At 30.3% G+C, this 13,526-nt stretch overlaps 1 long non-coding RNA gene across 2 annotated transcripts in view; it reads left to right on the forward strand.

Moving 5' to 3' along the window:
• The window catches only part of LOC309974860, a 70,209-nt gene that overhangs the window by 40,164 nt on the left and 16,519 nt on the right, over nt 1–13,526 (forward strand). For both annotated transcript variants that reach the window (XR_014326924.1, XR_014326925.1), the window contains exon 2: nt 11,822–11,887. This is a non-coding gene — a long non-coding RNA (uncharacterized lncRNA). The remainder of the gene's footprint in view (nt 1–11,821; nt 11,888–13,526) is intronic.

Raw genomic sequence — 13,526 nt, forward strand, 5'->3', positions numbered from 1 at the left:
CGAACTTGTTACCCCCTGATTGGCTGGAAGGAAGCGGGACTGGGGGGTTTGAATGTTGAACACTAGATTATAATTCTCGGCTTTCCAAAAAATTATACATTTAGAAAACCACGTTATGAAACATTAAGACGGGGAGTTTAAAAAAAAAAGCTGGTGTTTAGTATTTTTTCTTCCATAAAGGATTTTCGAGTGATTTTGAAATGTATATTAAAAGAAAAACCTAGAGAAGACGATTTTCGCAAAATTGTAATTCTGCTGGCTGAAATTACAAGACTTTTATATATTTGCCCCTGTTCTCTATTGGTTAAAAACTGAGTTTAGGATTTTTTTATTCCTCTGACAGAATTTTTTCATCTTAACCTACATGTATTTGTTAGATGCAGATTATGGGAGAATTGTTTCTTTTATTTCCATGAAAAGAAACTTCAATTTTCTTAATGTTAAGAATGAGCACATTCCACATTTTCCACAAAAATTGGATACATTTCTTAAACTTTTCACATATAATTTAAAATATATAGGTTTTGCTAATTCAGCCATTGCAATGGACTTAAAACCTTATTTGCAATAAATTTATGTTGCTTAATTTAGACAATACAACAGGTAAGTAGCACAGGTGCGTGTGTATGATTTCATTTATAAATTCATTATGAAGAAATATATTGCATAGAACAGTGTGGGTGTGTTGTGTTTTATTTGGTTAGTTTTCAGTTGTTTAATGTTGCTTGAGACAACCGTCAATATATTTCTTTTTATTACCAAGCTTGTCATTCCGTTTAGTTGCATCTTGATAAAAGGCGGGTGTGGTTTTCAAAGAACATCGGTAAACTCACTGATAAACAAGATAGCCATAGATGGTTTTTTAAAGGTTTTTTAATAGAAATTTATATCCTTTTATTAATAGTAATTGAAATTTTGAAACTTAGAGTTTGTATTCTCACATTAGGTCAGATGTGCATTGTGAGAAAATATTCAAATGAAAAGATCCTACGACTTTTATAAATCTCTGTAGAGCTATAAATATAATTTATATTAATAAGGGGAATAGCTGAGTTTATAAGTCATACTATTTTGTATTGCCTTCAAAACAAGAATTGGAATGACACAACCTATGTTCATTGCTTTTTTTCAAAGCTGTTTATTTTGAGTCATCTCATGAAAATTTCATAAGAGATGCTAATTATCCTCTCTATAAAATTTGCTTTAATGAAACTGTAGAAGACCCTATTTCTATTTTAAATGTAATTTTACCTAAGATACCAGAACCAGTGGGTTTTGCTTTTTCACTGTTTTGGTTTTTGTGTTTTAATTTTCATTCAAATTATTATGTGACTTGGAGAGTTTTGAGGGTAGGATGGGGAAAGGCTTTAAATTCCACCAGGCTGGTTAAATTTAACCATACTTTTTTAGTGTTTTGGTTTATGGGTTTTTTCGTTTGTTTTGGGAGGTGATAGGTGAAGGACTGTTTTGTTTAATAAGCCATTTTGAAAAGAAGTGAAGGGGTTCCTTTATTTAAAATACTACACTAAAGCTTGAGAACACACTAGCACCTAAATAAAATCCACAAGCGTTCAAAATATTTTCCCTTTTATGTGGTGCTAGATAAGAGGAAGATTTTGGTTTTAGACTTGTGGGCGTGTAGGTATGAGTTCCAGCAGATGTATATTATTATATTATGTATATTATCCATATTTCTCTGCAGAAATGGATAATTCTAATTTATTTTCTATTGTAAGGGCTAGAAAAGTCTTGTATTACCACAGGAAAACAATGGTGGAGAAAGGTGTTGCTACCGTAGCTCAGCTCTTTTCAAAGCTATGTTTACATTTTGTGGGGGAGAGGGAACTAGAGAAGGTAAGGTATCAGTCTTCCTGATAGCATTGATTTTCATTTGTTTGCCCTTCATACTCTTTTATAAAAGTGCGGTTTTAGACTTTGTTTTAATGCTGTTAAGTTGTCTTAGTTGTACATTTACAAAATGTAGCCTCAGGTGTTTGTATGTAACACTGCTTTTTTCCTAATCAGATTAATAATCACTTTTCATGTTTATCTAGAGCTAAGGATGAAAATTTCAATACCTTTCATATTCTGGATCCCTTGTTTCATTATGCTTTGTGTGCTACATTTTTGTTTATTTTTTGTTTTGTGGAGACATATATTTTTATCTCTGCTTACTTATTAGTATGTAGTAACGGTTCAGAATGTCACTAAATAACTTCAATCCAGAAATATTAGTCGGTTGATTTGGTTTACAAAAAGAAAAAAAAAATGCCCAGCGACTGTATTAGAGATTTCTTCTACAGGATACATAAGCTTTCTCCAATTAAAAACATCAGAGTATAAATTTACACACGATTTTGAAATTTTATTCTATAAAAATTTGTCTCTCTTATTTTAAAATATTACTGGGCTAAAATTGGCTCTTGTCTTTTTTTCCTTTTGTTTAATGAAGCTTAGTAATCTTCACTGATTTCTTTTTAACCCTTTTTTAGAAGAAACAGATTACTGGTCTGATTATAACTAGAAAACACATCTTAGAAAGAATTGTCAGAGTATTACTCTACATGTTGTTTTGTTTTGTTTTGTTTTAATTCAGAAAACTTAGAAACATTGTGTGCCAGGCAACTAATTTTGGCATGTAATTAGAATTCAAACTATGACTTGCTGAAATTTGGTAGCTCCAAATCTCTTAAGGAAATCAGTAATAAACTACCACTTTCTTTGAAATAAGTGTCGAAAATGAGATTAAGCCGCTTTTGCATTTAATTTTTACAAGTGACAGTAGTAGAACTTTAAAGTCTCGATTGTCTTAATATTATAGGAGTAATATCAGTTGTAGAATGTCACATTACTAATATGTGTTTATATATTTTTCTGATTATTTGCATGAACAAATGACTGTAGAGCCTTCCTAGAAATATTGCTTTCTGGTAGGGAAATGACTTTCTCTTGCCTTTTTTTTTTCCTTTGCCTGTCTTAAAGATACTTTAAAGGATCTTTCTTTTAGAAAGACAAGTTTAAAGTATTGGAAATATATAAAAGTTTTAAATATATATATGAATTATATTCTTAATATTTTTCATCAAATTATGAGAAGTTAAATATACTTTTGTTTAATCCTGTCATATTTCACTGAAGAATCTTTGCACTGGAAAGACTTGTCGTGGGTTCTGAGTGTAAAAAGCTGTATTTTGTAATAGATTTGAGATTTGAATTTTAATATTTCAAGGTTTTCTTAACATCTTTTTTATCATACACATTTGATTTAATATTTGTCTTCTATCTGAACCTCTTTTGTTCTTTATTATCTAGTATTTTTTGTTTCCCTACTATTTAAAAACAGCACTTGCAATGGAGTACATATTGGTTTCTTCTATTATCCTGTGATTTTTTAAAATTAAGATATCTTCCTTTACTGTATGCTCACATATAGAAAACTGTCTATATCTTTTGAGGAAGACTATGTACAATTCTAATTTTTTTAAATGTCATGGTTTCAGGGTTAGTGTTTGTGAGTTATATATGTGTGTTTTTTGTTATTAAACAATCAGATATTTGGCTGCAGAGGAATAAAGGATTATTTTATTTTAAATAAAAATGGAAAGCTCAGAGCATTGTGGTTCACATATAGTACATTATAAACCTGTGGTAATTTAACAATTTAATATTTTTGTATAGTTGATTGCCACTAAATTATTAAGATTCAGGTGAAACAAATGAAAACACCCTTACATACATTTAGTTACACCACCTCTACTTGGACACATTAAAAAAGCCAGTGGCCCGATACTCATCCATTTATTACTTACAAATATTTTAATTTGTTTTAAAAGTAATTTCTAAGTTTTGTTCTGTTAGACTGTAATGTCTTAAAACGTTTGGAAATATCAGTATTATTATTCACTCAGGCTTGGGAAAAGACTGAAGTTGAAAATGATGGTAATTTCTGTCACCATTAAAACATACGATAATTTGGGGAGAAAGGTATTTAAAAATTTGTCTCTATCACTTTGAGTAACTTCTTAAACTGTGGATTTTATGAGTTTTAGAGGCACAAACTATATTTCTGTTTTCCTTATGGAGTCCCCTTTACCAGTCCTCTTATAACTACTTACATAAACACACACACTCATCTACACTGCTTTCAAAATGAATGCTCTAAAGAGAAATGAAAGCAGAAACATATTAATCTGATTTGTTTGAAGAGGCTTCAGATGGTAAAGCATATCACAGGTGTTTCTAATCAAGATATTTCTATTTTTAAAACATTATTTTCAAGTTAGAGTTTCTTTGAATATAGGCAAGATTGGGGTCGTTTTGAAGATCTTACTTCTGTGTTCAGGGATCCACTGTGAAACTGCAGGAGGCGGAAATCTGTTGAGTGTCTTCATGCTATAATACATGACATTTTTATTGCAGGTTTTGACCTTTAGGAGAGAGCCAATTCTGGAGAACAACCTAACTTCTTTGATTGAACATTCACATAATGCATTGGAACATGATAGGAGGTTAAGGTATACTAATGAATTTTAAAAGCATACAATTTTATATCTTTGCAATATAATTGAGCTAGACAATTGGTAAAGCCAGAACATTTTGGTGAGCTAAAATCAATATTTACTAATAGACAGAAATCATCCAGTGAAGTGGCCACAGTTGAGTTCTCTTGATTTATTAAAACTTCAGGTTTTTTCCATATAATTGATGTTCTTATCATCTTGTATTAGGTCCAACTCCAAATGAATTTATTTATTCTAAAAATAAGTGTATATATAATGATCTTTCTTTTTTTTTTTCTTAAGGTTGTTATTACAGTGTTATATGTAAAAGTCTTAAATAGTGGATTTTTCATATTATAAAATGGAAGGTTTAAATCAAAAGGAATTTGGTGTTTCGCTCTTTGACAGGTATAGTGGTAGATAGACCCTACAAAATCAGATAAGATTAATGAGAATATTTTAAGAGAATTTAAAGTATTCCAAGGACTGTCCTAACCAGAAGTGGCAATTTGGTTGAAACTGAAAAACCCACTTTCTTAAGCAGAAGCTAGCATCTTACTCATAGGTACTCTGAGTAAAATATTTAAATTGTTCATATCAAAAGTTGCAAACTCTTTAAAAATAAACTGTAGAATTCCAGAACTTCCAGTGACTTTGGTCTTTACCTCCAAAATACTTTATCACAGAACCACTTTTCCAGCATGTTTATTTGCTTTGAAATAAAATTTATAGTTTTAGTTGAAGTTTTCAGATACTTAGCTGATAAAAATTTTGGCTGTTTTCTAAATTGTAATCTGGTATAGTGAAAATTCATTGAACAGTATTACTAAGTATTGGTTAAGTTTTGATTAGTAAAGTATAAATTACATGAAACACTAACCATAATATGTTTTTTAAAACACTATTTGCTAAATAAAGTGAGGTTTACTAAAAAATAATATAATTTTTTCTTTAAATTTATTTTCACCTAAAAATATTTACTTTATATACTTAAGATATAGGAAATCACAAAGGTTTGTTTTCATAAGAAGAGTGTAATCTTAGTCTTTAAGAGTGAAGTGTATTTATCACCATGGACATAGAACTGCCTTTATCTTTAAAGAATGTTAAAAAAAATTTTTAAGTAAATTCTCAGATGTGTGTTTAAGAATGTGTTTGAACATTGAGATACATATCAAAATACTTTAAAAATCAGATATTTCTGTTTTATTAGATATTAGGTGATCCAGGAATGTGAATCTGTTGACAGTTAAGGTTAAGTAAAACGTTAAAATTTAATAGAAATCAGTTTGATGTAAGGGTGGAGTTCAGATATTGGTGTCATTATACTGTAAGGTGCTTGTTTGAGATAAATACAAGGTATAGAAAGTCTTCATAACTTTGATTTGAGAATGTTATAAAAAAGCAGCTTAGTTTGGATAAAAATGAATACAGTTTTTGCCCTTTAACTTAACCAGTGTTTTCTAGGTTAGAGAACATTGAGATGAAAAGTGAAAAATCCAATTTCTGGGTATCTGGGGGAGGGAAAAATCCAGGTTCAGTTTATCACTTTCAATTCAGATATCTTTATACACAGCCTTAATGAGTTAAATGGGGAAAGAGAGACAGCTTTTGAATTTATATTGTGGAAAAGATATAAATTAGAGTTGTTCCTGATTTAGAGAGTTTATGATTTGTGATCTCTGAAGTTGTCAAAACTTATTATTTAGACACAAGTATTTAGCATCATGAAATTGTCCCATAGATAGCTTATAAACTTCCAAATTTTTAGCTTAGTAAGTAATTTAACATCTAAAAGAGTTGGTGTAGATATTAAGTTTTCTTCTATTTGGTCAGTTCTTACAGAGTAAGAAACTTTAACCTAATTAGTAGTATGTGTTATTTTAGGAGACAGGTTAATAAGGGCTTTTACTGCTACATGTGATTGGCTGTCCCTTAAAGGACATTTTGTAAGGATTTTGACTGTTTTTAATTTACAAACCTGACTATCTAACTAAGCCTTAACATGTAGTTCATTATAACAGAATTTGGGGGAAAGGATTTATTGTGTTATATTTTTTACAGTGATAGATTTCTATCTTATTTGTGCAATATTTATATTTTTGGATAAGTGCATTTTCAGGGTTAAATGATGTTTATTTTCAGGAAAATTCTTAATTGTTCCCAAAATACAGTTATACTGTCAGTGTTCTAGTTTTATTGAAATAGTTATCCTTAGGGGGAGAAGAATATTTGGATAAACTAGAATAGAGGTAATTTAACATATCTATGTATGAGGGGACTTGAAATTATTCATATTTGTCATTGATGTATAATGCTAGTATATAAGGACAACTTATATTTTAAACAGTTTGTCAGCTATAAAAATTTTCTTTGAGGTTTTATGGTGTTACTGAGGATTTATTAAAGAGTAGATACAATTTCTTAATGAAAAAATTTTAAATGTTTATTTGAGGCAGTTTTGTACATGTGTGTATTTTATGTTTTCTTTTTCTGACTAGCAAATAGATCCTTAATGTTTCAGTTTTCTTCAGATAAGACGTAATGCATCAGAATTGTATTGTCAGATAAGCATTTTCAAAAGGCAATATTTAATTAATGTCAGGACTTAGTTTTTTTATTTAATATCATTTTGAAGTAGAACTTCAGTTCTCAGCACCACAAACCACACTTTTGATATTTCATTAACATATGTGATTTGGCTTAGTTTTACTTTCCTATTTTCATGGTTAGAGTCACTTGGAAGAGAAACATGCAGCCTGATTCAAATGTAGTTGCTGAGACTGATTAATTGACTGGTTATTCGTTTATTAATTTATTACTGTTTGTAAATGTCTTAATTTTTAAAAATCTTTGATATTTGCTGTAACTCTTTTTTATTGGATAGCTTTCATAATAAACAAATATATTTAGTAATTTTGTTATCCTGTGATCCTCAGATTTTTTTTTTAATTTTTATTATTAACATTGTTTGTTATTAAGCTGCTGCTAAGCAGAAAAATGACTTTTTCAATTTTGATAAAAATTAAAGATTGGGGGTTTTTAACAAAATATTATCTGAATTGTAAATATTACTATATTTTATACTTTTATTTATCTCAAACCTAGCCTTCTTGACTAGCTATTTAAGTTTATCAGCCTATTCTTGCATTTAAAAAATAATTTACAGATTTCCTAATTTTTCTGACTTTTTAAATATTTTTCAGAATCAAAAATACTTAAATGTTAAAGAATAAGAATTTCTTTTAAATTTAAAGTTATAAGTCCGTAAATAGAATCATTTAAGTTTAAAGATAATTTGACAGAACAAATATTTCTATTTCTGTTAGTCATCAATTGATATGTACTGACTAAGTTTTTAGCTTTGTATTACACATTCATAGTAGCTTAACTACATGTGGAAATTTTTTTTAATAGCTGGAATTTTTGTAAAAACTTTATGGGCTAAAATCTTACTTATTTGCTAATAGTGTCTGATGTCAAACATATATTGGTGATTAGATATGTGGAACCTGGGAGACTGGAGCTCTTTATTAAGCATAATATAATTTCATTTCTTGATTAAAGTTTAGATGCTTTCTTATTTTCCAGAAGAATGGCTAGGGAAGATAGTCTTTATGAATTCACCCTGAACCTGGTTAAAACTCTTCTGAGAATTTTGATAATTGAGCAGTTAAATCTAAACTAGGAGCTGAAGTGTCATTACATGTGTCATTAATTTTTTTCCTTAGATACATTACAGGTTCCATTTCTAATCAAAACATCAATTTTGTCTTTTCTTCTCTCTCCTTTTAAAGAAAAAATTCCTTCTTAACTAATTTTATCATGTAATGAGAAAAGCAGACTTACTAGGTAGGTTGAGCTGAGCCAGTTTTTTCCTCTGTGTGTTAGTTGCATATGCTTTTCTCAGCTTGCTGCTTCAGTGGAAGCAACAGTGAATAAACAAGTATCACCACAGCCCTTGTTCTTGCTCTTTACAGTTGGGAGCAGGGTCTGAGAGATTGCTGCTGCTTGTCAGCTATTGTACAGAATAGCATCAATATGCAGTAATGGTGGCCAATAGAGCCTGCACCCACCAGCTTTTACAGACCAAGTGAGAGAGGCCAAACTGTCAGTGTAATCCATATATAGTATAATGGATACATTCTTTGACAAAAAGGTATTTTATTCCCAAAGCAGCTTAAAGAGAACAGTAGATGCTTATAGTTCTTAGACTTTTACTGTTTTTTACTATTTACTCTGGTTTTAGTTCATTTAATTTTTATTCGGTTAATTCCATCTGTTTGAATGGAAAACTGTCTTGATTCTGAAAGTATTTATGGTATGTTTCATGCTTTGGTAGCCTAGAATAAATTATTAATAGTTAGTTGCTGATAACACAAGTTAGGTACTACACTTGAGGAAAGAAAAGTTGACTATGGCCACATAAGAGTGTTTCTTTCACTTTGGGACCATATGCTAAGCCCCATATTATCTTTATTTTATAACCCAGTCTAAACAAGGCCAAATTTTTGTTCATTTCACTGTAACTAAAAAGAACAACACCCTGTACTACTTGGTGTTGTGTATAAAGACAAAGCAGGCTGCAGGTGAAAGTGCATAAGTCTTTACTTTTTCTCACTATTAAAATAATGTCTTATATCTGAACTTTGTATATGGAAAGTTCAGATTATTCTAAATCTTTTGGAAATAGGACTCTGTAATTTCAAATAGTATAAAAGAGTGTTTTTGATTTTTAATGATTTGAATTTGCACAGATGTGCATAACCTAAATACTATCTGTATATTTTTCTCCTCTTTTGTATCCAAATTCCAATATGTTGTAGTTAAAGGGAAGTAAATATTGGATTTCTGTTACAATTCTGATTTCATTTGTAGCATTCTTGGTGGAAAACTACAAATGGTGTTTTTAGTGTGTAAGCCTAATGCCCCATCTTAAAGTCCAACATTTACAATAGCATTCTTTTAAAAAGGTAACCATGGGGTGTTTTGTTGGTTGGTTGGTTGGTATGGGTTTTTTCCCCCTAATACTACAGTGTGTTTTCATTAATATGTTGATGTAATTTAACAGATAACATATTAATTACTGTTACCTACTGTTAACCAAAAAAGTGAGTTACATAATGCTTTATATTGAAAATACCTTGTTTTTACTACTAATTACTGTGTAAAGTATCTGTGGACCACCTGTACCAGAATAACCTAGAGTAAAGCATTTTTCCAGATGTGCTGAATCAGAATCTCTGGAGCTGGACTTAGGAATTTGTGTTTTTTATAAACACTAAGTGAGTTTTTTTTTTTAGAAGCACCACATGTGAGAACACTGCCCAGAATGAATTGGGGAAGAATTCTTCACACTAATAAACCATTTACATTTTCTGCTTTTTTTTTTTCCTCTAAGCTCAGTAACTAATTATGAATCTTATCATTTCTAACACAGTAGCTCTAGATTAAGTCTTGCTATTTCTTCAGTCATATGAAGAAAACCTATATTATGAGAGCTTATTTTTGTTCAAGTACCTTGGACCAAATTTTAAGTATTTGTTTGGAACATTTAGTATACCTCTATTTAACCTGTACTTGATGAAAACAGAGGGAGTTGATCACTTAAGAATTTTTTAAATTATCAGTTAGATAGTAGCTATTTACCTTAAATGTACTTCTAAATATGTATTGGAGAAAATACAGAAAGGAGAACTTTTCATATGCTGCTTGTGAGAGCATGTGGCAACATCCTACTAAAGTTGAAGATATACATAGGCTTTAACTCAGCAATTCCATTCCTAGATGTTTTAGATAAACTAACACATTTGTAGTAAAGTCTTATTTATTTTTACTTTTAATGGGAAAAAATTGAAAGCAATGTAAATGTTAAGTAACAGGAGAATGACAAAAAATTGAAAGCAATATAAATGTTAAGTAACAGGAGAATGGCAAATATGGGACATAGTCATGTGATAAAAAATGTTTATTATACAGCTATTAAAATGAGAGCTATGTGTATCATCACAGATGAATGTCTTCAGCAAACAAAAAAAGTTGCAAAAGATTAGATACAGTATGATAACATTATATGAAGCTTGAAAGCAATGATATATATTGTTTTAAATACTTGAATTTGTAATAATAGTGTAAAAAGATGCATAGGAATTAAATACCAAATTCAGGATTGTAATTATGTCTTAGGAGAGAGGGGAATGGGATCCAAGGTATGGTACAAAAGGAACTCAACTATATGTGTAGTCTTTTTTTCTTTAAAAAAAAAAAGGTAAATAAATAAAAGCAAAGTATGACAGAATATTAGAATTCAATGCAGCTGCATTGGAGGGCCAGGGGTAGGATGTGGGGATTCATTTTACTATTCTCTTGATTTTTTCTGTGGATTTGAAATATTTATTTTTCAAATAAGTTTTAAAAATGTACTGTCCTTTTTGGTGAAGATATTCTACAATAAGATATACACTTGGAATACTCCATTAAGGGCGTGGATTGGATTTATTCTATTCTATGTCTTGTAGTAAGTGCTTAACTGTTAGTTGGTGTACAAACTACAACTTACAGTCATGGCCCACAGAAATCAAACATTCTAACCAACTTACGTTGCTAGGATATTTTTAAATTTTAAATAAATTCTTTTATTTTTGAAGATGAGCCATACTGTTTCCTTCCTTTGCATACTGGCTTTTAATCCTCCCTACTCTTATAAGTAAAGGACAACCATGGAAATAGTTTCTCTTTTTTTTATCACTACTCTTTCGTTTGCTCTTTAATTCAGGCAATTTCATGACTGTGTTTTCTTTTATTTTGGCCATAGATCATAGCATACTGTTTTCAGAAATTTCTACATGCATTTTAAGCTCCAACCTAAGCTTTGTATTTATACTGTATTACAGTAGAATTCTTGGAATTGGGCAGTATATGGATTTGTAGATTTCATGTGTATGTGTGTGAGACAAAGAGAAAGAGATTGGTCAATGTTGAGGTATGAAACTGAATTTATCTTAAAATATCTGCAATTATATGATGTCTTCCAGAAGCCTCAGTGTGCTCCAAGTTAGATATTGAAGTGTGAGTTTTAGTAACACTCACATATTTGACTTTTAAACTTCAAGAGGGTGATAGTAATAGAAAAGTGAATTTAAAAAATTAATGATAGTACTCTGTACTGAAATATATAAATGCTGCTGCTAGGTATTTCTAATCTGTGATTGTTCAGTGCTATATAAGGATCAAAAAACAATGATTGTCAACCTCAGTTGAAAATTTTCTAACGTATATAATGTGATCAAATTTTTTAAGTCTTCCCTCTTATTTTTTCCTAGGTGAATAACAACAAAATGAAGACCATATAAAACAAGCCCCCTACTTAGCCCTGCAATTCTTACCTTGTAAGTATTAACTCACAGTCCCCCTGCCATTGCTGTAAAAAGTTACTGTTTGGTGTCATATTTTGCTTTATTTCTGAATTTTTTTTCTACCTTCCTAGAATGACAACTTTCTAACCTCCCCTGACCCCCAACACATTGAAGTTTGATGTTAATTTAGTCCATTTTAGAGCAAAAATAATGTCATTGCCTTGGGTAAGTTTTCTGTTTTGGAAAGGATTTTACAGCCAGGCTGTATCATCTCTAAATCTGAGAATCATAATTTTAAACCCTTTTCCTTCAAAGGAATTTATAAATAAGTAGTGGTCTTTTTTATTATCATCATTATTCAGGTTTATTGACAGTTATTTTATGGTTTTATGAAGTGGAAGTGTCCTCTCCACTGGAGAAATAGTTTTTTTCATTTATCTGTTTTTACATTTTACTAGATTACACTTCTGACTTCTTTGTGACGTGCTTAAAATTTAGCTGTTAAACTTCAAGAGGTGGGAAAAACAGGAAGGCAATCCCTTTTCCTTCCTTTTATATATACACATGCACACCTCTTAGAATAAGAAACATTTTTACCCTGATTCATTTTACTTTTGAGAAACTTGTAAATGCTAAGGGAATAATTCTAATAGGTTAGCTGAAATTAATATCATACCCCTAGAAAAACTGTCAAAAACAAGGTTATGGTAAATACACAAGATACTTATTTCCCTAAATTTGAGACCCTAAAATCAGTTACCAAAAAGATTCATTTCCATGTATTCCTTCAGCTAATTTTACATCTCTAAATAAAAGAAACTCAACTGCTACTGTTTCTGTTCTTGATATTGAGGGATGGCCCTGTTTAAATGAAAACTAGTGCTTCAGGTGCTTCTCTTACATTACCTCATACCATTGCATTAGTGACCCAGTAATAATGTGTATTATTATTAAATAATGTGTATGTGTCAAGGAGTGACTTTATGATCATAGATCAGCCATTGAGCTCAATTAAGTAGTTTTTAGGGTGTGAATCAATTAAATATTGAAAATTTGTAGTAATGAGCCAGTTTGAAGAATAGTAACCAAATGCCACTGATCACTTCTTTTTATAATTTTTTCCCTTTATATTTTTGTTGCTGGAAAACTAGAATGGAAACATTTGCAAATCCCCAAAGAATCCTATATAATCTAGGCTTGGCTTTCTTAATTGGTCCCTTGGAAGCCAGCTCAGCTTTTCTTCAACTTAAATCTCAGAAAAAGAAATCTTTTCAGTTGGTATTGCAGTCTTACTGTAGACTGGAGGGCAGTCCACTTTTCAAAAAGAAATAGGTATCATTAATTTCCAACAGATTTATAAGTACAGATAACATCACATTCTTAAGCTCATTTCATCTCCTTTATAAATTTCTAAGCAAGCAGCCTTGCTTGGATACTCTCCAGCATCTTTTAAAATAGGTCATTTGTGGTATTTCATAGTTGAAATGCTTACTCTTGTCTCTTCTATGTAATATGGCTGGAGTTACTTTTAATCTTAGATACTAGAATAGCGTTGTTTCCAATTAAACAATACCCAGAAGAATAGGCACATAGTGACAGTGGTCATTGATTCTTCATGATTGTGTGTGTATTCCGTCTTTCTCTCTTTTATGTTTATTTTACACTATTGTTT

This window comes from Leucopleurus acutus, assembly GCF_964270905.1.
Source record: "Leucopleurus acutus genome assembly, chromosome: 18".
NCBI lineage: Eukaryota > Metazoa > Chordata > Mammalia > Artiodactyla > Delphinidae > Leucopleurus > Leucopleurus acutus.